At 38.8% G+C, this 27538-nt stretch overlaps 1 protein-coding gene across 46 annotated transcripts in view; it reads left to right on the top strand.

Moving 5' to 3' along the window:
- Positions 1-27538, top strand: part of TENM4 (teneurin transmembrane protein 4) — a 1535912-nt gene that overhangs the window by 1023311 nt on the left and 485063 nt on the right. For 43 of the 46 annotated variants that reach the window (XM_072936977.1, XM_072936960.1, XM_072936968.1 and 40 more), the window contains one exon: positions 9153-9295. The exons of 2 other annotated variants lie outside the window; for them this stretch is intronic. The gene's annotated coding sequence lies outside the window, so the exon portion shown is untranslated. Of the gene's footprint in view, positions 1-9152; positions 26611-27538 lie in introns of those variants that run through there. One more of the 46 variants, XR_012058592.1, reaches the window with a different exon arrangement.

The raw sequence follows: 27538 nt of genomic DNA, 5'->3' as shown, positions 1-27538 counted from the left end.
GTCTTCAGTGTGTCTCCTCCAGACTTGACTTTGGCCCAGTGCATTTTTTAAAGCATGAGAACACTTTGCTATTTCAAAACTCTCACTTATTTGTAACATTGACCCAAATCTAGACAACTGTTATGTGAATCAAATCGTAATATCTAATGACCCAAGTGATGTAATACGAACATGCTGCCTGGGGAATTGCACTGTGTCTTGCTGGTTTGTATGTGTTGGTCTTCTGGCAAAGTCACAGGAAAATGAGAAGAATATTTCCATAACAAGGACCAAGGACTTAAGTAAACTTGGTTTTCCCTGTCAGGTCATTCACTCTAAGGAAAGAGGTAGAGGGCAATAATTCTTCCATGAAACCAGGTAACAACCTTTTAATAAGCATCATTAAGTCTTTAGGCTGAAATAAGAGGCTATCCACCCTTTTATCCCATATTATATTGCCCAAATTCCTCTTTGCCATTCTCACTGTGGTTAGATGAAAGCCCCCTGTTTTCATATCGATCACTAAAAGCACTTTCCCCTTGTACCAGTTCACTGCATCACTTCTAAATGCAGTTCATCTGATCTCTTTTACTTTGGCTGCTGCTCTTTCAGGGCTACAAAAACTGTATTTTCAGGCAGGTCTTGGAACCAAATGGTCATATTTCTTACCTCATTCCAAAGGATAACATTAGGATCTTTGTTTAGGTGGGATTCAGAATAAAAATAAAGCTCTTTTTGCTTTCCCATGCATGCCCACACACATGCACACCCATATATATATACACCACTCTTTCTCCACAAGGGTTATTTGAACCCAGAACAGTAGACATCTGTGTATGTTTGTGCTTATTTCTTTTCAGTAACACACTTTCCAAATGCTAGCTGCTGAGGGAGTGTAACTGCACTGAAATGTTAACCCATGTACAACCTAAACTGCAGGGCTGGGGGTTGAATGATTCTTGGAGTTATTTTTTCTCACTGGCAAATAAATATTTCTCTTTGACATGGAAATTATTCAGGCAATGAAGTTTTTGGCTTAGGAGTTATGAAGAATTTACTTGTAAACAGCTCTAATCTTATGTTGCACTGCTTGCCTTCAGTAACTTGCATGTGGCTGCAGATCTTCTTTCCACTTGCAATTTCTGTATGGATGGAATTTTACAAGCATGAGACTTAGTGGAGCACTTCCATGTCTGTTTTCTCTTCTCTTTTATCCCTGCCAGACCAGCACAAAAATATTCCATATTCTAGCTTGAAGGAAAACCATCCACAGTGATAAGAACCAGCCTCACATGCCAGATAGATAGGAAAATCAGGCTAACATTTTAGGGGACCGCTCCTGCACTAAAGTGAAATGATAGGTGTAAACCCGCACAACAGGCTGGATGTTATGAATGCACATGAGCACAGTATCTGCCTGTTCAAAATATCTATCACTGTTCAAAGCAGTCTGCAAGCTACAAGGTAAAAAACAAAACAAAACAAAACAACACCAAATGAACAGAAAAATAGGTTTTATTTTAATAATATGACCTTTCCATAGTCCAAGTCTGGCCAGTTATAAACAGTGATTTTCCCCATCTTATTTACATTAATATTCCCCACTTCAGTGTTCCCCAGGTTCATTTTTTGGTGACACAGGCAACGCTTTCTCTGCTCTTTTCCTGTAAGCAAGCAAATTTTTATATTTGTCTGTTACCTTGGTTTACATTGTCAGTAAATGAGAACACTAACTCCTGGACAGTCATCACCCTCCCTTCCCTTCCCTTCCCTTCCCTTCCCTTCCCTTCCCTTCCCTTCCCTTCCCTTCCCTTCCCTTCCCTTCCCTTCCCTTCCCTTCCCTTCCCTTCCCTTCCCTTCCCTTCCCTTCCCTTCCCTTCCCTTCCCTTCCCTTCCCTTCCCTTCCCTTCCCTTCCCTTCCCTTCCCTTCCCTTCCCTTCCCTTCCCTTCCCTTCCCTTCCCTTCCCTTCCCTTCCCTTCCCTTCCCGATTTAATTGATTGGTTTCATCATATTCAGCTTAACCTCATGCAAGAACATGAAACAGCATATGGTTTTCATCCCAGAAAGATAATTAACCCCCAGGTGATCTCAGTCAAATGGCAAAAAAAAAAACCAACATATAGTGGGGTTGTTTTTGGAAGGGACAAGAGAAGGAGGAAGCAGGGAAATTATGTCACCTCTGGTAGCTTTTTGAACTTTGAGCCCTGAAATCCCAGTTTTGACGAATGCGTTCAATCCACTCATTATGAGAAAACTGAAGCATGTCTCAGGGTCCCCTGGTCATGAAATTGATGCCCTAGGGCATTAGTGTGCACACTGTTTCCTACACCAGCTAGCCCAGTTGCTTATTCAGTGAAGAACACTTACTCTTGTAGGCAGATCACAGAAGAACCACTTCTCCCAATCAGTGTTTGCCTTTAGAGAGACAGTATTGTTCCTGTCTTCCCTTCATTCCTCTAGGGAGACTAACTCCATGGTATTCCATTGGACTTCCACTACAAATTGTTTTAGTTGGTCTCCTCTTCCCATTGGCAAGTTATAAACTAATTTTTATGTTTGTTCCCTCTGCTTTATGCTTTTCTTTCCGCGACATTGCATCTGTGCTACACTGGCTGATGTATGACAGGAGAAGGGCTGTTACATTTGTATGTCAAATCCTATATCTGTAGTTTACCCTACACAGTCAGAAAATATTTGTAGGCTTTACATCTGATAAAGGTCATCTTCTGAAATACAGAGGTGCAGAAGAACCTTCCTGAATCTGAAGACACATTAGCTGCAATGATCTTTTCTATGTTTCATTTCTTTTGCTGAAGGAAGAAGCTCCACACATCTGGGACATTTTTACCATTCTTTAACAAGAACTGTGAATCATGTCAGTACGTTGTAGCTGCAGCATGGGAAATTCTGAGCAGGAGCTGTGGTACGGGAAAATTTTCAGGAGAGTCAAGAAATAAATTAATAGTGAGAAGCAAACACCTAAATGCTTCCTCTTTAGTGTACCACCAACTTCAGGAAGGAAACAATCAGAAAAACCCTGCATTTTTCTTTAAAAATTTAAATGGGAGCCAGAACTCCAGGTGTGCCACTTGCCCACTTGCCTGCTAGAGATAGGATGACATGAAATATGAAGCTGTCAAGGAGAGAGCAGAACTGATCCAAATCTGACAAGTCTAACATATTGAGCTTAACAATTTTAACTCCCTCCTCCCCAGTCCCATCAGCCAAGCTTACAACTCAAGTGTTTATACAGCACTGGACCATCAGCAACCACCCCTCTCCCATAAAATGGTCCCCACCAAATGCTGTGGAATGGCAGATGCTTAGTCCTGGAGACTCATACCGGAACAAGACCTGCTTGGTAGAACATCTTTTTCAGTCACTACTTCATTCAAAATCATACATTCTCATTACTCCCACTTAGTCTCACTGGTTCTCCTGCTGGAGGCCTGGGAGGGACAATTTTGTATAAGTCAGTCCTCCAGCTACGAAAAAGTCACAGACACAAGGTGTTATATTCTGTCCTATGACAGGTGGTTGCTCTGACATCTCTTTGTAAGAGCATTCCACACCCATTTGCCAGAATTTTTTTCCATCTTGGAGACTGAACATGTTTAAATGTGTGAATCCTGGCAAACGTTTCAAGCACCTGCCTTGCTGCTGGCTGAATGCTGAGCATTCATACGGTTGGGTTGTTGCATGGTGTCTTTCAGGCTCTGAAATCTTGGATCTGTTGAGATGGTTCTCCTGAGGCTCCATGGGATGCTCCTTTTGTCACCAACCATCTGCCAGTTCCTTTGGCTATGCAGGTATAAAGCGTGCATGCCAGCCTGACTGGTGTCAGCACTGAAAATTCCCCAGTACTGTTTGCAAACAGAACGCTCTGTTCTAAGTGTGAGGAAATATTGTCTCATTCTGAGGAAAACTCCCCATGCCCCTTGGGGGAGAAAGAAAAGAACAATTCTTCTTCTTATCAAGATCAAAAGGTGATACAAGGATAGGGAAAATGTCATTTATAGTAGGATGAACACGTAATTAGCTAACAAGCTATATGGAGAGGGGTGTTGATCACATAAAAATCTGTGTATATCAAGTGCAGACAAGGTAGCAACATGTGACAACAAGGTAGAAATTGTGTTGACAAGATGGACTTGACCCAGAGGATCTTTGAGTTCCATGGAATACTACAGGATTACTTTTGAGCTCTTCCTTCAATGAAATGGGTCAAAGAACCATTTATTGGCAACTCAAGAAGTAGGTGAAAGCCAGTTCTGAAATAAACACTTTGTTTCTACTACTTTTAACATGCAGTCAAAATTCCAGTAAAATTATCTATGTTTTACCTTCTCCATTCTCATGCAGAGTTATTGGAGTGTATCATTGCTTTTGTACTATCCGGGGTGACAATGATGGCACACAAACAGTGTGCCTGGAATCATACAAAATATTTGCATAGCAACTGTGCCAAATAGGGTCAAGTTATTATGCAGAAGAGTTCACTTAACTGCAGGAGAATTCTGTAGGTACCATACCAAACGGCGGTCACGGGTTGCTTCTTCACATTCTCAGCTGCATGCAAGAAAATTGGCATGAGGGTCTTCTAGGATTATATTCCTCTTTGCATGGTTAAACAGCTGGAAGCAGTAGCCAGTTACGAGTATTTTGGTTTTTGTGTGAGTACATAGAAAAGCCCAGAACAGAAACTGAGGAATTCACTACTGTGGCTTAATGTCATGGACTCAGAATTACAGAATATCACAGAGGCTTGAAGGGAGCTTGGAGATCATCTAGTCCAACACACATCACTCAAAACAGTGTCAGCCAGAAGAGCTCAGGGATGTGTCCACTCACGTTTTAAATATTGCCAAGGATGGAGTCTCCACAGCCCTTCTAGATAAACTGTTCCAGTGTTCAAGCACTGTTCCCCCACCCCAGAAGCTTTACAGGGCTGATGTGTTTTCGTTTCTCTGTTGCTGATTCTTTAACACAGAAGACACATCTGTGTAGAATAATAATGTTTAGTCAGTAGACCAAAAAGCTCTCTTTGCCAGCCTCACAGGTTACCAAGCCTGAGTCAGGGAAGTATTCATAAATAATTGAGTTTTCTCAGATGAAGCAGTGTGACCCTTGGCCTCAGTATTATTTATCTTATTTAATAAAGGGTGTTCTGGGGAAACATTCAGAATCAAGAAGAGTTTTGTTAATGCTGAAGGACGGTACTGGTATCATAGCCAATTAATGTGCCTGTTCCTACTGATGATAAATGGGTCTGTCGTCTGTTCGTCTGGCATTGAGCCTCGAGCCTTACATAATCATTTGTGTCTATACCCAAGGGTTTTGATAGTTAACGTTTCAGCTTTTACAGGTCATCAGAATTTTTCAAGAAAGATAGATTTGGTAAATAGTAGTCTGCAATAGACTGGAGATGGAAACAAAACAATATTCAGAGGATAAAATCTGTAAAATGGGCCAAAACTCGTCTGAGGAAGAATCTGTTCAGTTCTATTTCAAAGTTTAGTGATAGGAAGAAAGAAAAGTGTGACCAAAGAAAAATGCATCAAAGGAACTCTGGTGAATCCAGGCTGGCTTAGCCTTCATGGGTTAATAGATAATTTGAAACTGCTGTTTTCAGTGGCTCTGAAATTGCAGGAAGTGGTTTGAGGCCAAGAGGGAATAATGACTCTAGGAGACATAATTTCTGGGGAGGAACTGAGGTCCTGCAATTCTGCTTTGGAGGAAACACAAGCCACAGAATGAAATTCTTTGCAGCTTCAAGGTTAGCGGAGCAGCTGATGGCTGGAAGAGAGAAATCTGAGGAGGGAAGCAGAAAATATGAAATTATCTCTGTGTGTCTATGTGTGTGCAATGTTGTGCCACATCGCCAAGCCTTTTGTCCTTTAGCCAAGAATCTGAGCTGAAAACCACTTTTGTAAGGTCCTTCCAAAATGCACCACAGTTCTCCAATTTCAAGTATTCATGTTAGTTCAACATGGAAACGTTGGGATATGGGTATTGAAATATTTTAATGATTACTGTCCTCAGATAGATAATGGAGGGACAGCAGAGAGAGGGAGGGAGAGAGGTAGGAAGAGGCTCTGATCATTTGACATTTCTCCAGTTAAGAAAACAGCGATGGCCATGCACGACTTGCATCATTCTTGTTGCTACTTCTGATGGTTTTCCATCAAAAGACTTACATCTAAGAATCATGGACAAAGAGAAAAGCACGTCTCTACAGATTGATCCCACCAAAGTGGCAGAGGCACAAGAGTTAGCTCAGTCTAAGTTTAATCTGCCAGTCTCCCTGGAGTCAGTGGAGAGAGGCACCTTCACAGGGCAATTCAGAGAAGGAATCTGACTGCAGAGGCAGCATTAACCTTTATGACTGTTCTGCTTTTGCCAAGAGTCAATGGGATCAATTCATAGTTGAGTGGAGAAGACTTATACTGGCTAAGAAGCAGTCCCAGTATCAATAAAACTACCACAGTGTGTTCTCTGTATCACAGAACTGCCATATGTCTCCACTTATGGGGATTGGGTATGGGGCTGTGGAGGGAATTGCTTTTCTGGGCAGGCTAATGTAACAAAAAGCGAACCGCTCTGCAGCCATTAATCTCCCTAAAGCCCATAGCCTCAGTTCTCCTGTGCTCTACTCTGTGCTGTGCTTCATTATGGAGTCTTTAAACACCTCAGCTAAAGAGAGAGAAAGTAATTTGAAAAGAAAACACAGCTTTGGCTCCTTTAGTTGTATTTTTGGAGAAGTAAGGCTCCTCTTGGGTTAAACGTCTTAGACTTTTCTAATTTTGTTAATATTGTATCACAAAGGCCAAGTGCTATTGTGTAGACACCCAAAAAGTATGCCCAACATTAGAATATTTAATAAATCAAAATAATGTAAAGTGTATAAAATTATGAGTTTTAAGTATTAGAGCACTTTATTATTTTTATTTTTCCTATTTCCAATTTAGTCATAAAATTGGATGGTCATGCTCTTATTTTTAGTAATAATCTAACTTTAGGAACTACAGCTGCAAGAAGAAAACATAAATGAATGCTTATAATATAAAACCTGTGTTTATTTAATACCTCAGAGGTTTGGTGGAGGGTTGTTTGTGTCTTTTTTATCATCCAGAGGTATCCAATAACAATTTTCTTTATTTTAATTATGTCTGGAATATATTGCTCATTGTAAACAAAACACATAGTTATGTAACATGCATATTTTAGCTCAGGGATTTGAAGCAGTCTACTGGGCTAGGACACATGCTCTATATTTCCATTTATTTTCTCATTGAAGTTTTTCGGGGCTTCTGAGATACCTTTGAATAATCTCAACTTTCTGTTGTGACTTTTTCTTATCCTTCAAAAGGAAAAGAATAATATTCAAAATAATATTATAAATACATTTGTAGAACTCTTGGTGTAGAAAACATTTACTGTTTCTGATAGTTGCTTCACGGTTGTAAATCAATATAGTGCTACTTACATCAGCCAGGCTACTATTTACACCAGCTTGAATGTCTCCTCCTGCAGTTCCAATATTAACTCAGTTAAAAATAGTAGTTTTATATTTAAACCTCTGCTTCCTGAAGTGACAGTAGGTGGGCCAACTTGTAACATGATCAACATTTACAGCATTATCTCTACTGGAATACATTTATGCCAGCTCCTAACAAACAAAACATAATGGCTTTCTGGAATCCCACTGCTTTAATTTTTACAAAAAGGCAATATTAATTAAAGAATGAAAAATATGAGCTCTGATATAGCATGCATACATGTGCATAAAGTAGCATGCAACACAAAATTTTAAGCATCTTGTTATGCAACTCATTCCCTGAAAGTACTTGAGGAAAGGGGTGATGTGCTGGGCTTGTATATGGATAGTAACAATAGTGAGATGGGGGATCACAGAGTCTGTTGTCAATGCATAACTTGTGATTTAGTGCAAAGTTTAATTTTACAATGAACTTAGAGACATTTCAGATGCCCTGAGCTGTTTTAGATGCCCAAGCTTATTTAAAAGGCTGGCAGAGAAGTTGCAGGATTTGCAAGAAAACCATGCCTTCCTGGGCAGCAGCTGAAGGACAGTCAGAGTAACTAGGGCATCTCTAGTTGCACTGGACAGTTTTATGTGGACAGCTGAGCTGGGCTGCATCTTGCATCTGCAGTCACAACTTTTTAAGCTATTTTTTGATAACACTGAGGGGCATGCTAATTGTGACCTCTCAGAAAATGTTGGCCCTTTAGCAAGATCATACACTGACTCATTTTCTTTGCTGTGCCAGACATTATATTAGTGAGCGTTGTCACTAAACAGAGTGGCACTACCCATTTTGTCTGATGGTAAATAAAGACTCACGTATCTCTAAAACTGAGCATTGTCTTCAAGTCCCCATTAAATATAGAGCTTCTATAAAAAGTGCCCAGGACATTACTGAGTGAAAGTGTCTGAGCAATATACAGTAAGGGACTGAGATGGTAATTTTGATGATATATGTTGAAACAGTTAGACTCATCCAGGTCTCAGACATAGGAGTGTCTCTACTGAATTTCTTCCAAAAAAAACAATATAATCTGCAAAAACCTACAGTATTTTAGTGATATTTTAAAATAACAAAATATGCTTTATTGCCAGCATTAAGCATAAAATATAGACAAAAAGGAAGAAAAAATGCAGTTAGAAAGTTTGTCCCATGAAAAACATACTGCCTTCTTTCTCCATGCTTAAACATGTGTGCATAGTAACTTAGGTCCTGTTTCAGCTTGAAGCACCTCACATTTGATATATTCCTTATCCAGCCTTTGAGACCACATCTGATGTGTGAAGCCACCAATGGATAGTGGTATAGTGTGCATATCTTGGGTAGGAAAAAGCCTGGAAATTGTTATATAACTATTCCTGGGGAAATCAAAGCATGGAAAGGCAGCGTGGACATGGATGGGCTGTAGATATGGAGGCAGATATCCAGTTATCCTTATCAATGCAGACATTAAAGACAGATACCAATCACCGATGTTATAGCCTGGCTTCCAATGGAGGTACTCTGGCAGGGAGAGGGAATCTGGGTCAGGAATCAGGAATTACAATCCTGACAGCTGCCATGCAAACAACCTTTACAAACCCATGCCAGTCTTGTCTGACACTCAACACCTGGCTCCTTTTCTGTAGTGAGGATGGCTGGACCATTGCAGTGGCGCACTGATTTTTATGGATGGTGATCACAAAAAGGGAATTGAGAAGAGACAACCCGAGATATTCTGACACATGACTTCAGTGCTATCTATTCTTAGACAGATGAGGATCTGAAATATGTAAGTACACTATCATTGTTTTTTAGATTTATTTGTAAAGATGAGTCAAAGAAGTAAAACTCTTAATCTATCATGGGTGTGGTATTTAGACATTTATAATTTTCTTTTGATGTGTGTTTGTATTGGAGTTGATAAACCAAGATTGTCCTCATGATATTTTAAGCACCGTTATTTGTCTCCATCCTTGTTTTTTTTAAAGAAATGAAAAGAGCAGAAACCATGAAATTATATTTGCAGTGTCATTTTAAATTTATTGTCCAATAAATAGTGATCACTTGGAAAATCCATTTCTTTCCTGTGTTGTTAACAAGAGGTTTAACAAAAGTGATTGAATCAAGATGAGAAATGATCCCAGGTTCCTGAAGCTTGAATAAATGATATTGTCAATATTAATGTGCTGGTCTGGAAGTTCATTTGAAGTATCAGAAATAACCTAAATATAATTTCATGGCAGTTCCTATACTACTTAGCATAATTTATTCCTTACCACAGAACCTCAATTCCCTGTGTTTTACCAGCATTTCTAACTCACCAGTTACCTACCAACACTCAGCTATTTATTCCTGCACACTCCCAGTTCAAGTAAAGATAACACTTCTTTTTTTCCCCACCAAATAAATTTTATATTGATGTACAACTTTATCTTGACTCCTACCAACACTTTTGTTGAATGAGAGCAACCAAAATATCATGTGGATATACTATTTCTGATTCATCTAATGATGTTGTATAAGATGCCTTTTAGGTCTCTATTATCTCCCATAAAAAATATTTGTGTGCAACAGTTAATAAGTAGAACTTCTCAGCTGCAGAGTACTGTACCTCAGTTTTACAAATGAATGTCCATCCCAAAGTATTTCAGAGAGAACAAAAGAAATTTGAAATGTTCCTACATACGCCAAGACTTCAATGAGCCATAAAAATTTAGAAACACAATTGAGTTTATTTCTGCAACTTGAAGCTAGGAACACTATACTTTAAAGTACAGAAACCAGTCAACAAATCTGTAATGGACTTGTAAGGATGAGGCTGAGTCCTATGACATTTTTGGTTTTGAAATTCATCACAGGAGAATATTTTTACTCTGATAGGGTTCAAAGCATAGCTTTATGTCTTAAGAATGTACTGATTCTCCTTTGGTTTTAAGCAATAAGCATAAGCTTATATACATTTTCTTCAGATTATTGTGTTTATATAGTAATGAGACTACCCTGAATTCTTGCAGCTTTGGGCAAGTTTTTAAACATATACATTGTATCAGTGACAGGCAGATTGTTCTTGATAGGTCTGAATTAAAATAAGTGTATTTTAAAGAATATTTTGATTTCTGACTGTAGCTGATTGTTTTGGTAGAAATTGGTGTAACAACAGTGCCATTATATCAAAGCCCTTGTTCATGTGGAGGTTCCCAGAGGTATTGCAATTAAAGGAACTACAGCCTAGACATCTTCACTGCACTAGAGAGAGAAACCAAGGTTTTTCAGAACAAATAAAAAGTGCTGAGGCAATAGGAGAGCTCTGGCATTTAATTTCAAAAAAGAAAATAAATAAAAATCTTCTGAGTGGAAAAATGAAACTGTTGGACATTTTTGTGGCTGTGCAGATATGTAAAGGATGCTGATGCTGCCATGAAGTATCTGCATAACTCCAGATAGGAGCTTTTGTATTGTAATTTGTTCAACAACTATGAAAATATCTCATTCCTGAAAAAAAACACCCTCCTCGTAAGTATCAGGACTTTCGTAAAGGAAGAATAAAAACTTGATTGCCAGAAATTGTACATTTTAAGAGACCTATCAACCTAACCCAGACTTCTTGACAGCTATGGAAACCAGCCAAAATTGTATTAAAAAGTGGTATTGTGCTAGGGGTAACCATGCCCTGTCAGACGTACTGCACATACCCTGCTGTGTGCATGGATATTTATGGATATGCCTATACAACATCAAATCAAGGGGAAAAAAAACAACTTACAGAAAGGTGAGTTTGTGGGAGGATGGACAGTGAGAGAATAGAGACAGTGCTGAAGGCAATCTCACCCCTGAGGGGTTGCAGCTGTACTAATTACCAAAGAGCAGGAACAGCCCTGCCCTTAATAGGGCACAGCTGTGTCCAATAAGGATGGGTGCTATAAATGAGTGGGTCAGCTGGTTGGGAGGAGAGTTGGAGTCAGTTGGTTCTGCTGCTGTGAGGGTCTGGTGGTTGTGTTAGGGACAGTGAGGGTCCATATGTGCTGCTATGGACAGGAAAAAGTCTGCTGGCTGTGCAGAAGAAAAAAAAGGTGCCCATGGGAACTCCCAGATAGAAGGTTTGAGAGTCTTAACAATAAGGTAATAAACTAATGGTGACAGTCAGTTCCTATCCACCATTGATTGGTGCAAAGCACCAATGCCAACAATTAGTGGCCTGTATGGGGATGGATCCTGACATGAGTGAATATCTGGTTGTCCATGGCTAAAAGATACAGCATAAATGCCTTGTCCTGGCAAATAAAAGTGAAGGACATAAATGAAAGGTTATTCTCATGGTAACTTGAGGACATTTATCAGTGCTACATATCTGCTGGAAAAGAGTGGATGGGGGATTCATTCATCTTGGTTCCCTGTGGTTGCTATCTGCTTGGAAATAGCATCCATTGCTGCTTTCATAGGGAACCCTGACACCTGGGGACAATTTGAGTTATTTGAGCCATGCATGTCTCCACATGTCACCAAGAAGGGGATTTACATTTGAAATTGGAAGTGGTTTATAACCTTGCAGAAATGCACAGGAGTAATACATGGATCTTATCAGTATGTCTGGCCACTTTTGAGTTCTGTAGAAATGTTGCCACATAAGGATCTCCTCTGAGGTACTCAGATATCAGTGTGATTAGCCTGGCAGACAGACCTCTGTATTGGGGAAGCAAGGTCAGTGCTCCTGGGACAGCAGGAGACATAAAGATTCAATAATAATACCTTATTATTCTATCAAATTATATCTGCAGAACACTTCAAAATCATCATGTGACGGACAAAGGCTGCTGTATATACAGAGGAGTCAAGGCTAACATTTCCACAGTGCATGTAATTAACAGAATTCCATGCAAGTTTGGCCTTTGGAAGAAAAATAATCTTTGGCTGCACACTGGGCATGTGGGACTTCCATAATAAACACACAGTCAACTACTGTAAGGAATTTACAGAATCAAGGCTATTGCTTTGCTGATGCCATGTTCTCAAAGACCCTGAGGTTCAAAGTTACTGTTACTACAAGGTAGGGGATTCATGAAAACAAGAAACATGCAGTACTTGATTTTTAGTTTTGTTGCTTCTCAAAGCACCTCTTGACCTAGCTGAATTTTGGTGAGAAGCTAGACTATGCCTAGGTAGGAATATCTTTCCTGAGCCAGTTTATGGGAAGTGTTGCAATTCCTCTTGTTAAGGGGTGGTCAAATTAGTTAGTATGGTTTTTATTGGTTTCTGCTAAGAAATTGACTTTTTTTCTGACACTTCTGACAGTCCTTCAAGTTACCTCGACTGCAGATTAACACACTACAAAATAAAGCACTTGTTGCTCCATGTCAGGGTTCATCTCTGTTACGCAAAGGGACACAGGAGATGATCTGAAATAATCACCTGACCATGCCCTTATTTCACACATTGAAACAAAACCCACAATGGTTTGTTCTCTCTGTGGTCACTTTGTAGTTTCGGGTCCTGCTCAGCAGTGAAAAGTTAAGGGCAGTGGTGTGGCCTAGTGTGGAGAACACAGAGCTGGGTTGTGGTAATTTTACATCTACTCTGTATTTGCAAGGGTTTAATAGTATATCAATCTATACCACATATTTATACAATGGAATTAATAAGACTGGCTGACATTAGAATAAAAATACCCTTTAACAGATGCATAGTTTTGTTATATATTTTTTTCTGTCAATGATGTGTTCTTTCCAGAAAATGGGCCTAATATAGGAATAGGTGATATACTCAGACCCTTGAAGCCTCCACTATGTAAATTAATTTCCATTATTCTGGAATATAGAAGTACAGTACCTCTTTCATTAGACATGGATCACTTCTATAATGAATGGTTAGCATTTCTGCATGATAATTTATCAGGATTTGGGAAAGGCATAGAATGCCAGAAAACTGGCAGATAAATCTGATTTTTTTTTTTTAGAGCTGGGACAAAAGAAAACATATTTGCTGATATGTACAATAATTCTTACCTCAGACATAAACCTGTTGGAAGAACTACAGTATGTGAAGTGAGGCACAGAGCTCTCCTAGAAAACAAAACCAGCTTTATAAACTGAATATTTTTAATGTAATTTAAAGATGACACTGTGCTAGTTTCAGGTTTGATGTCACTATCAGTGACTTCAGTCTGTGAGAAAAAATTTATAGGTGCAAAGTGGAAAAATGGCCAACAAATTTTTTTAAGATTTTCCACATGAAGGTAATCAGATGTTTGAACAGGTTGACCAGGGTAATGTCTACATCTGGTGATTTTCAAACAGCGGGACAAGTTCTTGAACCACCTAATATATCTGGACCTGCTTTGGAGATTGAGATTTGACTACAGACCTCCATAGATGCTGCAAACTTGAATTACTTTGTGATTCTAGGAAGGAGGGCCATCAAAGATGAAAGTTCAAATTAAAATCTGGAAAGATAATTTTTTCATCATCCAAAGACATCTCTGTAGCTTTGGATGTCTTAGTGGCCCAGGATGTTTTTCTGTTTATTTGCATCCAAGAGCGAAGGACAAGGCTACCTTCTCTGACAGCCCTTTGAAACAGTGTGAGAAGAGGTCAGATAAATTTGTTGACATTCATATTTAGCTTCAGATAAGCCTTGGCCGATGTTCCCTTTCTCCAAGTTACCACTTTTGTAGTGGGGATTTAGCACTAGTCTTTTCTGCACTAGATATACCCATGTAAAGTAGTGGGATGAGATTCTTAGCTGGACACTTTCCTATCCTTACAGGTTCTCTTCATGTGTAATGTCATTGCACTTGCTGTGCATGAACAATGAAGGGAACTTCAGAATAGTCCTGTTCAGGAGGAGGTTAATCATTCTGGGTCCTCAGCTCAGGCTGTTCATAACAGCAATATGAGGGACACAGTAGACACATCTAAACTGCCTGAAGAGTCAAAATATGGGCCAAATGGCTTCTCCCATTTTTAAATTTTCCTCCCAAAAACACTGATTTGCTTCAACAAGCAAGACAGCCAACCAACAAATAGGTCATACAGACAATACTTGCATATGCTGGAATTCTCCTGTCTGCTTCCAGCTTTCTCATCTCCACTCAGTTCCATCCTTTTATCCTTTCTTCCTTTTCTTACCCATGACATGAGTATGTTTTTCTGCTTGTCACCTTGTTTCTGCGCTGAAAAAAGGCAGGACTGTAGGTAGGAAATCGCCAGTGTGTGTATCGGGAGTGATATTTTTGAAGGCTCTGTAGTATCCATTATATCTATGCTGTTCTCACAGGTAACTCTGCATTAATCCAGAATAGCAATTTCAGGCTCTTCAACCCTCACAACAGTAGGATTCCTAAACTGTGTTCTTTTCAGATTTTCCTGAAATTGGATCTGGGTAGTCAAACTGTTCTTAGCCACTGTTCTGTTGCACACTATACTGTCTTCCCTGACTCTGATCTGTGCTATCTTTGGTGGCTCCAGCTCCCATGGCTGTCTGAGGTGCCCCTTGAAAGGTGTTCTCCTGCCTAAATTCATACCAGCTGCACGAGTCCTAATTCACCATATTTTAGTAAAACATTCACAAATATGTGTGTGAAGCAGAGGATTGTCTGTGCCACAGTCTACTATGTCAACTTCCACTGCATTTGGGTGGCCTTCAGCTGATAGGAGAGATTTGAAGTTTCATGCTGTTAGAGTAGCTAAGGAGGTTTTCACAGGGAGAAGATTTACTCTGAAGCTTGCAAAGTAGATCTTTAAAGCAGTTTTCTGAGTATTTTTTTACACCTGTGTGGCTAGATAGCACAGTCCTTAGTGTATCAGCAGGTACAGCAATAATGAATTTTAAGTTGGTTCTTAAAAATACACCTAGCCCTGTAAAAATACCTTTATCCTTTGTATATAGTAGTAAGGACCTTTTCACCTGCTTCTTATCTTCCTATTTCGGATAGAGCAGGTGGGAAGGAGGCATCCTGCTACAAGAAGGTGAACTATGAATTTGGTATGTGATCTGCAGGACAGAAACAGTTAATTCCTCTGAATGCATGCTTTTCAGAAGAGAGGGCTTTTGAAAACAGAATTTAATGAAATCCAATGCCCTTTTCATAAAATATTTGAGGGAAATCTTGTATGATGGCATTTGTCAGTCAATCCTGTGCTATTGTTGTTTCTCCTCCCCCTTTGCTTTTTTACCCTTTTTTCTTTTAATTGGCATCTGTCTGGAAGGACACAAACAAATTGCAAGCTGGTATTGTAACTAGGATATTGTAGAACTCTTTTTCAATCCTTCAGTTTTTCTGCTGATAAAGATAGATAAACTGCAGACTCTATATTAATAGGTGCAAGGGTCAAGAAAGTGAGAGAAGCTTCAAAAGGCATATGTAAAAAAGATCCTGGAGGATCTTTTTGAGAAGACACTTTTTGAAATCATATTTACCCTATTGCTAATAAGTTTTTAAAATAGATGCCAGATACTGCAAACTCTAAAATCATCAGTTCACATGCCTTTTCTCTACAATAAGTCAGACTCAAAATAAGGATATACTTAACGTTGTACATTTGATGTTCCCTTTCAATTAAATAGTGATGCTATTTCTAGCAGTTCCCAATGTTTTAACTGAAATTTTTAGTGGTTTAGTTATATGTCCCGTACTTTTCAAAAATCAAGTTTTGGACATGTATAAAAGTTTGTAGTAATATTTCCTACTGACTTTGCCATTCAGTTCCATTTCACTATGGAGTGAAACACTAAGTTATTTCACATTTGCTAGTGTTCCTGTAATCGGCTGTACTGCACTTATCTAGGACCTCTTACATTTCATTCCTCATCCCTGGAAGTATTCAAGGCCAAGTTGAGCACGACTTTGAACAACCTGGTATAGTGGAACATATCCCTGCCCATGGCAGATGTGCTGGAACTAAATGGTCTTTAAGGTCCCTCCCCGATGTAAAGAATCATTCTATGATTCTTTATCATCTTCTGTAATGGTTTATCATACTCAGTCAACCTCATACTACTTCACACCTGGCTTTAGCTGCTCTTTCAAATCATTGATACACAACCTAAAAAGGAGTTCATACAGATCCTGCTTAAGTACCTCATGCAGGTTGTGTAACAATAGGTGAAAGTATGTGTAGGTTAAGGGATGGCTGAGCATCTTTAGCAGAAGAGTAATTATGCACAGTAAGACAATTTTCTTTCCAACCTGTGCAGTAGTATCTTTGATGGCATTTTCTATGGTAGAAGGATTCATTTTAAATTCAAACATTATAGCCCACCAGATTAATAAACAATTGTGAAATAACTCCCTGAATGTGTTTTTTCACTCTGAAGATTGGACACTGATATTGAACAGGTGTCTTTTTCCAGGATCTGGGGGTGATATATGGCACACTATTTGCTGGAGTATTGAAGTACAGGGAGCCAGACTGATGGATGGGTTCAGCACACATTAAATTGTCCTGTGGATGTTCCTGCTGCAGTGTAGAGCTGTATAACAGGGCATGGACAGACATTTTTCTGGGAGGTTCTTAAGTTCTGCAATTTGTGTTCTCTCTTCTCTTTGTTCATGAGTGGAGACACAGATAAATGTAAAGCCTTCAGATCTTTACAAACATACACAAAGAACACAAAGACTTAAAAATTTCATCAGGTTTAAGTATCAGCAAGGATAGTTAACTGGACATCATCACCTCTGGTTTGCTGAAGATGCTTGAGAAGGCAGAAATTTTCAAGAGAAATCTGACTTGAATCAAATGCTGCAACAAAATATTTCAAAAGTACTGTTTGGTTTTAGTGTGAAAAAGAGAACACTTTTTTTTCCTCTACCTGTCACTCATATGTTCAACTTTTCAGTACCAATGTGGAATTAAGTGTGTGTTCACTGTGTATTCAGCGACCCTGCCAAATTATGCTAATTTTCAGACTTTATTGTAAAATAAATGGAGTATTCTTTCATGGTTTGACAGGGAAAGTCTAGGTGAGACCATGGTTAGTACATTTTGACTGAGGGTTCTCTGCCCTTCATAAGTGTGATGCTTCTATCATACAACTGTAAGTGAAGACATACATTTCTTCCCAATGGGAATAATTGGTTATCAGCATAAATATGCCTTATGCTACTGCTGCTGATCTTCCCCTGTTATAAGGGAAATAAGATGCAGAGAATTCTGCCACTTACAAATGAGTTTAATTGAAAACTGAGTTCTACAATACTATAGCCATACATGTGATTAGCTGCCCTCAAAAATGACCAAGGCATGTAGGTAAAGTATGGTCTTGGCTTTTTTAAGCCTGGAATAGTGGTTCTGCACAATGCAGGAAAGAAGGCAATGACGGTGTGACACAGTCCTGTCATCTCATCAGGGAGCTTTGGCTCCATATCCATTTTATAATTATTTAAAATGACGACTGTATAATAGTTTTGCCAAAAAAAAGAAAGTTCTTTCAGGATTCAAGATGAATATTTGGCCTACATTGGAACATCATGGCCTCTAGAGAGAGACTAATATTTTAGTAAGGCAGCATATTTTGCCTTGGAAATACATACAGCCATGTGCCTGTTCTGCTAGTGTTAAGGACAGTATGGCATAACTGAGCAAAGGACAAAGTGGCATTTGGATTTGAGTGGTTGCAAACAATGACAAATCTAAATCTGAGTAAGTATTCAATGGTATGAAATCACTGCCTGGCCAGGTCTATCAGCATGTTTGGTTTTATTTAATCAAGCTTCATGCCTTAGTGCTGCTGATAGGCAGGGAATAAAGTGAAAGGCATCAGATCCACAGCACTACTGACCATCAAAAAAGATGAAGGCAGACCTCAGAGAGACTAACTTGTAACATAAAAGATAAAAAAAAAAACCATCTGAGCAGGAGGGACAGCACAGAAAAAAGGGGTAAGAGTGAAGGGAAAAAACGCAAGAGCAAGACCAGAGCTGAAATGAAGAGATGGTGAGGAGATGGTAGGAACTGTGTGAGCATGGTTAGGGGGCTGAGGGAAGAGAGGAGCTGAATTTCTACCCATATTCTGAAGCTGCTTTTCAATAAATGAGTATATGGATAGCACCAAGATGAAGAAACCTACTTTCACCTTCTGTTTAACAGACTCCCTTTGACTTTAACCTGTGTGAAGCCTGGCAGTTTGTGTCCTTGACCTTTTCTCCTGGTCACTGTATAATCATGACTCCTTGGAGCAAACACTTTGCTCCTTCAGTTGCCCACAGATGTTCCTTTAGGAAGGTGTGGAAGCAGTACAGGCACTGATGATAGAAACTGATCCCTGAGGAAATACCGTGAAGTACTGTGGGAAAGGTTCAGGAAACATCAGGCTGATGGCCGAGTTGCAAAGATAAGTGCATCAGATTGGGCACTCTTGGTTTATAGTAATGAATCTTTGTTCCAAAGAAAGAGAAATTTTGTTGGTCTTCTCTAACTTTGTTTTACATGTGCGCTAAAATGAGCACCAGACCAGTGCCAGAAGGGAATATTGACCAATCAGCTGCTACTTCATCATGGAGCAATACCAAGGGGACTCTATACTTGTTATTCTGATCATACCTTCAATTCACAGTGACAGATCAATTCTCTGAGGGGAACTGGCCTAGACAATCATGAAAAATAGGGTGATTAGGACCATGTTTGACTTCAAAGGCTGTTTGATGGGATGGACTAAAACACTGGTCCTGCACAGGACAACCCCAAGAATTACGCAGTGAGCCTAATAACATTGTCAAAATGCTTCTTGAACTCTGGAAGGCTTGGTTATGTGCCCACTTCCCTGGGTAGCTCAATATCTAAGTCTTAAAGTAAGACCAAAAATTAAGTGGAAAAGCTTATTTGCAACAGTTTTGCCTTAATGGTTTAGTAGATTATTTATTAATATAATGTCACGTCTAGACTCTCTGAGGTTCCTTAAAATTTGATTTATTTTTTCCTTTGTTATTGAGAAACATCTGTCCTAGAACCTGAATGTTAAAGAAATTTGAATCACTGTATTCACTGGATTAGGGCACAAGGCATATAGCTACAGGAGTGCTTCACATTTCCTTCATCTGCAAAATGCTTGGATAAAAAACAAGCATCAATAATTTTGCTGGATGTATTGCACAGAAGTAATCTAGTTTTAGAAAGACAAGTAAAATTAAACTTGCAGCTCTGGGAAGAATGCCAGTCTTTAGTATTAATAATTAATTCCATTGTTTTTAATTCACTTATAATTACATAAGTTGATTTTTCTTTATTGCTAATTAACAAATATTTAATTGCTTTAGCAATTCAGTAATGTTCTTGATGACAAAATATTTAAAAGAAAATGCAGTGCAGAGAATGGCTTTAGGGGATTTTGAAGGGTTTTTTTTCAAGTTGTAGTTACTTAGTGCCAACCAGCGCTTACAATCTGCAAAAATCCCTTGTTTGTAGAGAAGCTGTGTCTTGAAAAATAACTAAAGGTTAATTATTGAATCTATATCAACTATAGTAAGTAATATATTAAATTAAAAGTGTGTATAAAATCCCCACAACTCCAAGTGACCTGGACAATTAGATCAGTAACCTAATTTAATGGTTTCATAATTTCAAAGATTTTCGAGGTCACAGAAACCACTAGCTCTTCCCCCTTGACCTCTCATTTAATGGAGGTGATGGAATTTCATTCATTCCCAGCTGGAACCTAGCAGCTTCTATGGACAACTCTTACCTTCCGAAGATGCACTGAGCACATTAAGAGACTGAGAGCCCATCACACAACTGTGCTCTAGTGGCCATGTGTATTCACTAATAATACTTGATTCACACTTTTTTCTAGTGTGAATGTTTAGTTTTGCCTTTCAATCCTTGATTTGTGCCTTTCAATACTAAATAGAGCGTACTTTGATGTCTGTCTTCTCCTCTTGGATTTATTTGTGCACCTGAAGTTTTTTTCGTCATGTCTTCTCCAGTACTTTTACTTTTCTTGGCATTTCATTTACTTGGGACAAGGGAAGTTAATTGATCAATTTCTCTATTGATTTCAGGCTACTTCTATTTTCTAACAAATGCCTGGCAAATTCTGAGGACTTAATTTTATTCAACATTTTTCTTAATTCTAACTTGGGAAAATAATTTCTGTTTTTCCCACCACTGCTCTTTTCTTTACTAAGAGCTGATGTTAATTTATAGATATTGTCCAGGAATTCAAAATTAAAGACCCTTCATTGTCACACAGTCCCAAACAAAAGCCTGTCAGTTAAAAAAATACATATATTTATGGGTCACTTGCTCTGCTCCTGTAACTGCTGATAACAAGCAGATGGGAAGAAGCTTACTTCAGCCAACTTTTACCTTTCAGTCCAAGTGGTTCCCATTATTGTGTAGCTACTGATCCTATGTGAAAAGAATTCTTTTCTGGTATTTCTGTGTTAGAACCACAAGAGCCATGATTTAATAGATGTGCTTATAGCACATTATACGTTACAGGCGTCTTTTCAAAGATTTCAAAGCCACATCTTGACAGTTTCATTTTTTTAAAAAGGTGCCTTTAATAACCGTTTCTTGCTGACTTAAGAAATGAGGGGGAAAAGTGTAACTTCAAAGTGTTGGCAAAATAATATGAATTATACAAATGTAGTTGTAGAGTTGTTTCCAGTTACAGTAGTAGTAACTCGAGACTGATAGCTGGTTTCCTCTTTTGCAAGTGTTTCCAATTTAAAACGTATCTTTTGGAGTTGTTCATTCAATTGTAATTACTGGAAGCAAAACAATCAACAATACAAAAAATACTAATGAGTATAATAAGTAGTTAAGATACTTCCAGTTCTTTCAGCTAAAGTGCTGAAAGACATAGTTAACAAAAGTGAAATTAAAGAGATCTGTAAAAATTAAAATCTGAACATCAGGACTCATGTCTCTCAACACAGGGCTGATAAACCAACCTACTGTCAACTTTTATATATATACTGTTACAGGCAGAGATTTTTGCCTGCTATGCAGTATGACAAAGTAAAAGAAGGTAATGAAGGATATTAATATTTAAGTAGTTAATCATACATTATTAATAGCATTTTAAGTAGCATTAATTAAGACTCTTGCATACCTTTTCCCATCACTCCTCTATGTTGCTGATCAGACTAATCATGTAGCCTTACTGTACCATTGTCCTTTGACCAGATGCATAATTATTATTAATTATTATTCTTACTGCTGGCACTAGGACAACTAGACTTCCCCTTCAGCACTGCTTTCACAGTTGCAAAATTTTGAACTTATGCAAATCAACCCATGAACCCCTGTGGGTTTTATCTTTTATTCCCCTTTTTCTCCCTAAGATGTTTTTTCCCTTCTTTTATCTATTTTCCTGCTGTTGCTCTTTCCTTGTTGTCTTCCAATAGCAAGTGTGGATTTCTAACACTGGGAAGGGAAGACTTTTGGTGATGAGGACACTTAAGACCAGGCACAGATTATCTGCAGTGATTGTGAAGTTTCCATCATTCTGAGACCAAGTTAAACAAACATCTGTCAGCCATGACCTCCCTGTAGTTTAGCCTGCCTCGGGGCAAGGGGAGGAACTAGATGACCTCTAGAGATCTTTTACAGCCCTAGGTTTCTGTGAGGGGGATAAAGCAGGTTGGGCTCACCCCCGCTCATGATTATGACCCGATCTGTCCCATGCTCACATACCTCGCAGTGCTGTAGAAGTCCAGGGAGAATCCTGACCTTGCTTGATACATAGTGCATACCTGCCTGTAGATATGTCTTGTAACACATGTATACACAAAACTGTCCACTTGGTGTGGTGCTTGGGTGCATGGTTTGGTGGTCGACTTGGCAGTAGTGGGTTAATAATAGTTGGACTCAGTCATTTTAGACTATGATTCCATGACTTTTCCCACTCAGTCCTGGATGTATCTTGACAAAAAGAAAACCTAACAATGATTTTAAGTGATCTTCTGAGATCACTTTTCAACATATTTATTTTTCTTCTTGGTCATCTGCAGTAGAATTCATAAAGAGATGTGGTCAGAATAGAAGCACACCAATCTCTTTACAGTGTTTTCAAGATTTAAAAAGATGAGTTCTTACTTATGATGTGAGATGTGCATAGTCTTGTGCCTAGAAAAGTATTATATGCTCTGACAAGGCCCTTTTGTTAGTGTTTTTGGACTATTAAATACTTTGCGTATTGAGATCATTCCCCTTCCATTCTCCAATTGCAATACCCGGTTCTGTTGCACAATCTGAGAATTTGTCTTCCTCATCTGTACACATTCTGTGATTGGTAATAGCCCTAGTAATGAATATAAAATCACCACAGGTTCATTGTTGCAAAGTGACTTTTCCTTTACTTCCCTCTTTCACTGCTTTCATCCACTGCCCTACAGGAAACCTTAATGAAAAGATAGAAAAACAGGTAAATCTCAACCCCCCCATCTCCATCCCCTGTCTCAAAACAGAGGCAGGTGTTGCATTATGCAGGGGGAGTGTTTTCTTCAGTAATATTATCCTGGGAATTATCTTAGAGAGATTGACCTGTGAATAATAGCCAAGCCTCAGGGTTAGCCTCACAGTAATTATCTGCTAGACATTTTCACTAGCCGTATCCTTTCAGGTCAAGAGGCAAGCATGAGGACTTCCATGGCAAATTATTATTCAATTACAGTGACTTTTGAACCTGACCAAATGTAAATTGAATTGTCCTTCCTTTAAGATGTTTATTTGTAAGAAAAAGTCCAGGGAATTTAAAATGCAAGATGCGCAAGCAGCTCAGACAGTATGCAGAGTCTGGGACTGTAATGAAATACTTCAGAAGTTTTCCATCCATACAGTTTTGGAGGGATCTGTATTTCACAGATAAAGGCTGTGTCTTCATTGCCATTTGAGCTATTTGGTGTCAGGCATTCTTCAGCAAGCCAATTAATGACAAGGAAGTCACCCTAGTACAAACATCTTTGTGCACAGAAAGGGTATTTTAGAGGAACAAGATAGTCATGATTCAGCAACTCATGAGCTGTATTAGCCTGACTCTATCCTAAGATGCACTCTCAGGCTGGGTTTCATCCCATCTGGAAGGAGCTAGTAGTATCGGTTCAACAGTCAGAGGATTTGTGGGTGGCTAGCTCATGTGAAGGTGTAGTCAATATCCAAAGTTTAATGAAGGATAAATCCTACCCTGTGCATGTTCACAGTAAGTGTCGCCTTGTATATCTCTGACCTAGCCTCAATTTTTCCTGACTTTTGCTTGGTTAAACCCTAATTGTGAGTCTGTTCTTGGAGCCAGAGTTTTGATGTGGTGGAGTACCATACCTCTGTGAGCTGGAAAAGTGTATACAAAGCTCAGGGAAAAGCGGTTAGGTGTTGAAGAGTACAAGTCCCATGGTAGCTCTTTTTCCGTGACAGAAAACATTTTACCTTTATGATGCAGTGGCAGTAGAGAACTGTATGTGGCTAACAGCTTTTGGATAATGCAAATTCCTTTATTCTGTCAAAGTCGTCAGTGTGAAAACCTATTGAGGTGAATCCTTAAGTGGACATAATCCACTTCAAATCATAACTTTTAGGCATCTTTCACAATCTGATATATTGCAGGAATGCTTTAGACCATGGAGAGGGAGCTAATTTGAAAATGCACTTGACTTGTTTTTAGCTATTGGTATTCTGCGTTTGATTTTGATTTTGCATGGGGCTTAGCTTGCATGGGGAAAAATCAATAAAATCTGTTTCAGTTTTGTTTATAGTCTGTTTCTCCCTCTGGCTGCCCAAACAGTGGTGGTTACATATCAGGGTCTATTCTAGGACATGAATATCTAAAACCAGGAGGGTTTAATTTGATTATTTTTTTCATCCTGGGTTTTATAAAGGTTTTGTTTTGAGATAGTATGAAAGATTTCTTAACAAAATGCAAGTTTATTTTGGAAAGGAAGATGACAGAAACCCAGGCCAGGATTAGGTACATCTGATCAAATATAAATATTCACAGCTGAGACAGATATCACAGGCTATTTTTTTTTAGTCAGTAGAAAGAAACAAGCACATTCGGGTTGAAATATTTTTCATTTCAAAAGACACACCTAAAATAAAACTACATAATATATGCCTAAAATTCTCTGCTTCTCTCTGGGGAATAAAAAGCCAGCCCGGGGTGACAAGTTTGAACAGGGACTGGAGATTACTAAAATGATATGATTTTCCTTCCTGTCTGCATGGGATCTCTATCACTTGTGCTGAAATTACTCCACTGTGCAGAAGAGACACTCTTCCTTGGATGCAAAAGCAGGGCTAGAGATGGATCTTATAACAACTTGGCTACATGGTGATTCCGTTCTTGCCGTAGCTTGCCTGCCTGGCAGTCTTGCTTGCAAGGGGGAAAACTCCAACAAGGACCAAAGAGAGCATTCCCTTCCAAACAGCCTTTAAATTGCTTCTGAGACCAGTTAATAGGGAAGGAGTAAGGTCCTGTGTTAGCAGAAACCCTATCTCACATCTTTTTGTAGAGCAAGGTTTGAGCTTAAATCTATTTCTTTTGCGAAAGTTTAGGCCAGTATGTTTCTGCATAAAAGAGTAAGGAACCGTGCAAGGTACTGTTGTCCATGTCTTGGATGAACAAAGAAGGGTTACTGAAGGGTTATAGATACTCAGGTTGAGAAGGGCTGGCCAACCTAGGAAACTCAAGTGGAGCTAACCCAGATCTTTGCAGTTTTTAAGTCACAAATGTGAGCAGTGTCAAGGGGACATGCTGTCTTTAGTGACCTCCTCTGCTCTCTTTCTGGAGACAACTGTGATTAAATTTTATGCATGGTCTTGATGGGTAGCAAAAAATATATATATTTAGTAGACTTTTAGACATGATGCAGAAGATCTTGCTGTAGTGGAAAATCTGTAAGAGGTTGCAGAAATGACTATACAGAGGAAGTGTCAGAAGTCAGCTCTTACAGTAAAAGTTCATCCTTTATTTGCCAGATAGAACAAATTTGTACTGAGTGTGTGTGAGCCTTAATTCCTTGTTAATGATATGCTCTGATCTTACGGTTAATGGCCATGCAAACATAATATTTCAGATTGTTTGTTGTATAGGAGGCATGACATCCATATACTTTAACAGTACTCTCCCCCAGAGAACAAAAATGAAAACTAGAAAAACATTGACATAAAATATTTCAGTGGCTTTTTAAAACTGTTGGTTTAAGCCTGCTGGCCTAAAGAAATAAAAGGGAACCAAGGTAAAATCCAACCTCCACAAATGAAAATATGATATATCTGTCCAAGCAAAATGCTTCAGTTGATCCCATTCTGTGTTTTTTTTCCCTTTCCTGTTCAGCTTGCGGCTTCCTTTCTTGTGAAAGGGAAAACAGTAAGCAAGATTCCCCAAGTCAGTCCAAGATATAGTTGGTCCTTTTTGATTTTCTGGGATTCAACCCGTGAATCGAAAAGGGCAACAAAACCAGGGTTTGCAAAACCCCTTCAGCAGCATTAACCAATGGCTGCATACACATTACTGATAGTGGTAGTGGGTGATGTTTTTATTTTGCAGTGAAATATGTTATTACTTCATTTTAAACCTGAGGCAAAATTTATCCTCATGACAAACCAGTGCTGGTTGAAGTGATCTCATGAATGAGGTCCAGTGTATGGGAATGCTGTCCTAAAAATATATAGGAAATACTGGAAAATCAACAGACAGTGAAGACAGCAGGGACAAAAAGTCAGCAGAGCAGCAGTCAATAAGATGTTGTCTGGGGAATAAAGTTTGATTATTAAATTTAATGAAGTGGTGTAATAATATATCCTCTTACACATGGATAAGAAGAATGGTGCAGCAGAGTTGAAGTAGCAATAATACTAATTTCCATGAGGAATTTTATATTCTACTATAGTATAAATATTTTCTGTTAATAGTAAAAAAAGCAGCCAGCACACACATATCCTGACTAGATTAGACTTTAATCAAATGCCCATTTGAGTGATACAGAATTAAGCTTTTCAATCAACATTTACCATTATTATTTAAAAGACAATTTAACAGACAATTTAAAAAGTTCTTTGCCTTTCAAAGAAAATGAAATACTCCTATTTTTTAGCCTTTGGGTAGCTTGATTTTTCCTTTGAGCTTCTGTCCTTTAATTGGTAAATAATGAAAAAGTATTTTCTGACTACTTCAGTGAGGAAAAAAGTAAATTAAAGGTTAAATCTTAAAAAATAGTATGTGAAAGTTAAGAAGGGAGGAAGCAGGCATGACAAGACAGAAGTGAAAAGAAACCTCATTGTAACTTTCACTGGTTAAAGAAATAAAATTTTTGTAATTCTTTAGCTATGTTATCACACAGACTTAGAGTAATTCTCAGAGAAGGTAGATGATCTATAGGTATTTCATGTATTAATGAAAGTTGTGCAGACTATTGGGAGAATTCAGAGACTGGAGACTGGAGTGAAGAGTTCCACATGAGGAACTGAACCAGAGCCCCCATTGACTTACAAATGCAGTGAGCAGAAATATGTGCAAGCCAGCACCTGTGCTAGGCAACTGTGCTATGTACATCAACACATGTCAAAACCAGGCCTCTCATTAGTTCCCACCTCAGGCTGTGTTGGATACACAGGAAATGCATGTCCAAAAGTTGGACATGACTCACAAGGAAACAGGTGAAAAACCTGATACTGTCACTGCTAAGACAAGCAGCAAATTTATTCTGCCTGACATTTCTTGTGACTGGACTCAAACTCCTTTTGCCCTCTGCAGCAGAATGAAAGCAACTCCTCCATCCCACCATGTCATTACAGCCAACCTTGCAGCAAAATAAGAAAAGATTTCCTAGATTTGTCAGCTAAGAGACTGGCATCTGTTTGTTTCTCTGCTGGCAAGCTTTTTGCCTTTTGGCCTTTGCTGTGCACACGAGGGATGGGACTTTGCATCCAGAAGGCAAGACCCTGGGTTGAGCATCGGGAGAGGGAAGAACTGCTTTTCTTTATCAGGTCGTTCCAATCCCATGACTTGTTTGACACCCAGCAGTCCTTGATTACTCAAAGGCTCTGAGAAGTTAAATATTTGACCTTACTCTGATGTCTAAATTGCTCTTTAATTGCTTTAT

This window comes from Taeniopygia guttata, chromosome 1 (genome assembly GCF_048771995.1).
Source record: "Taeniopygia guttata chromosome 1, bTaeGut7.mat, whole genome shotgun sequence".
NCBI lineage: Eukaryota > Metazoa > Chordata > Aves > Passeriformes > Estrildidae > Taeniopygia > Taeniopygia guttata.
This window is presented reverse-complemented; position numbering and strand designations above follow the sequence as displayed.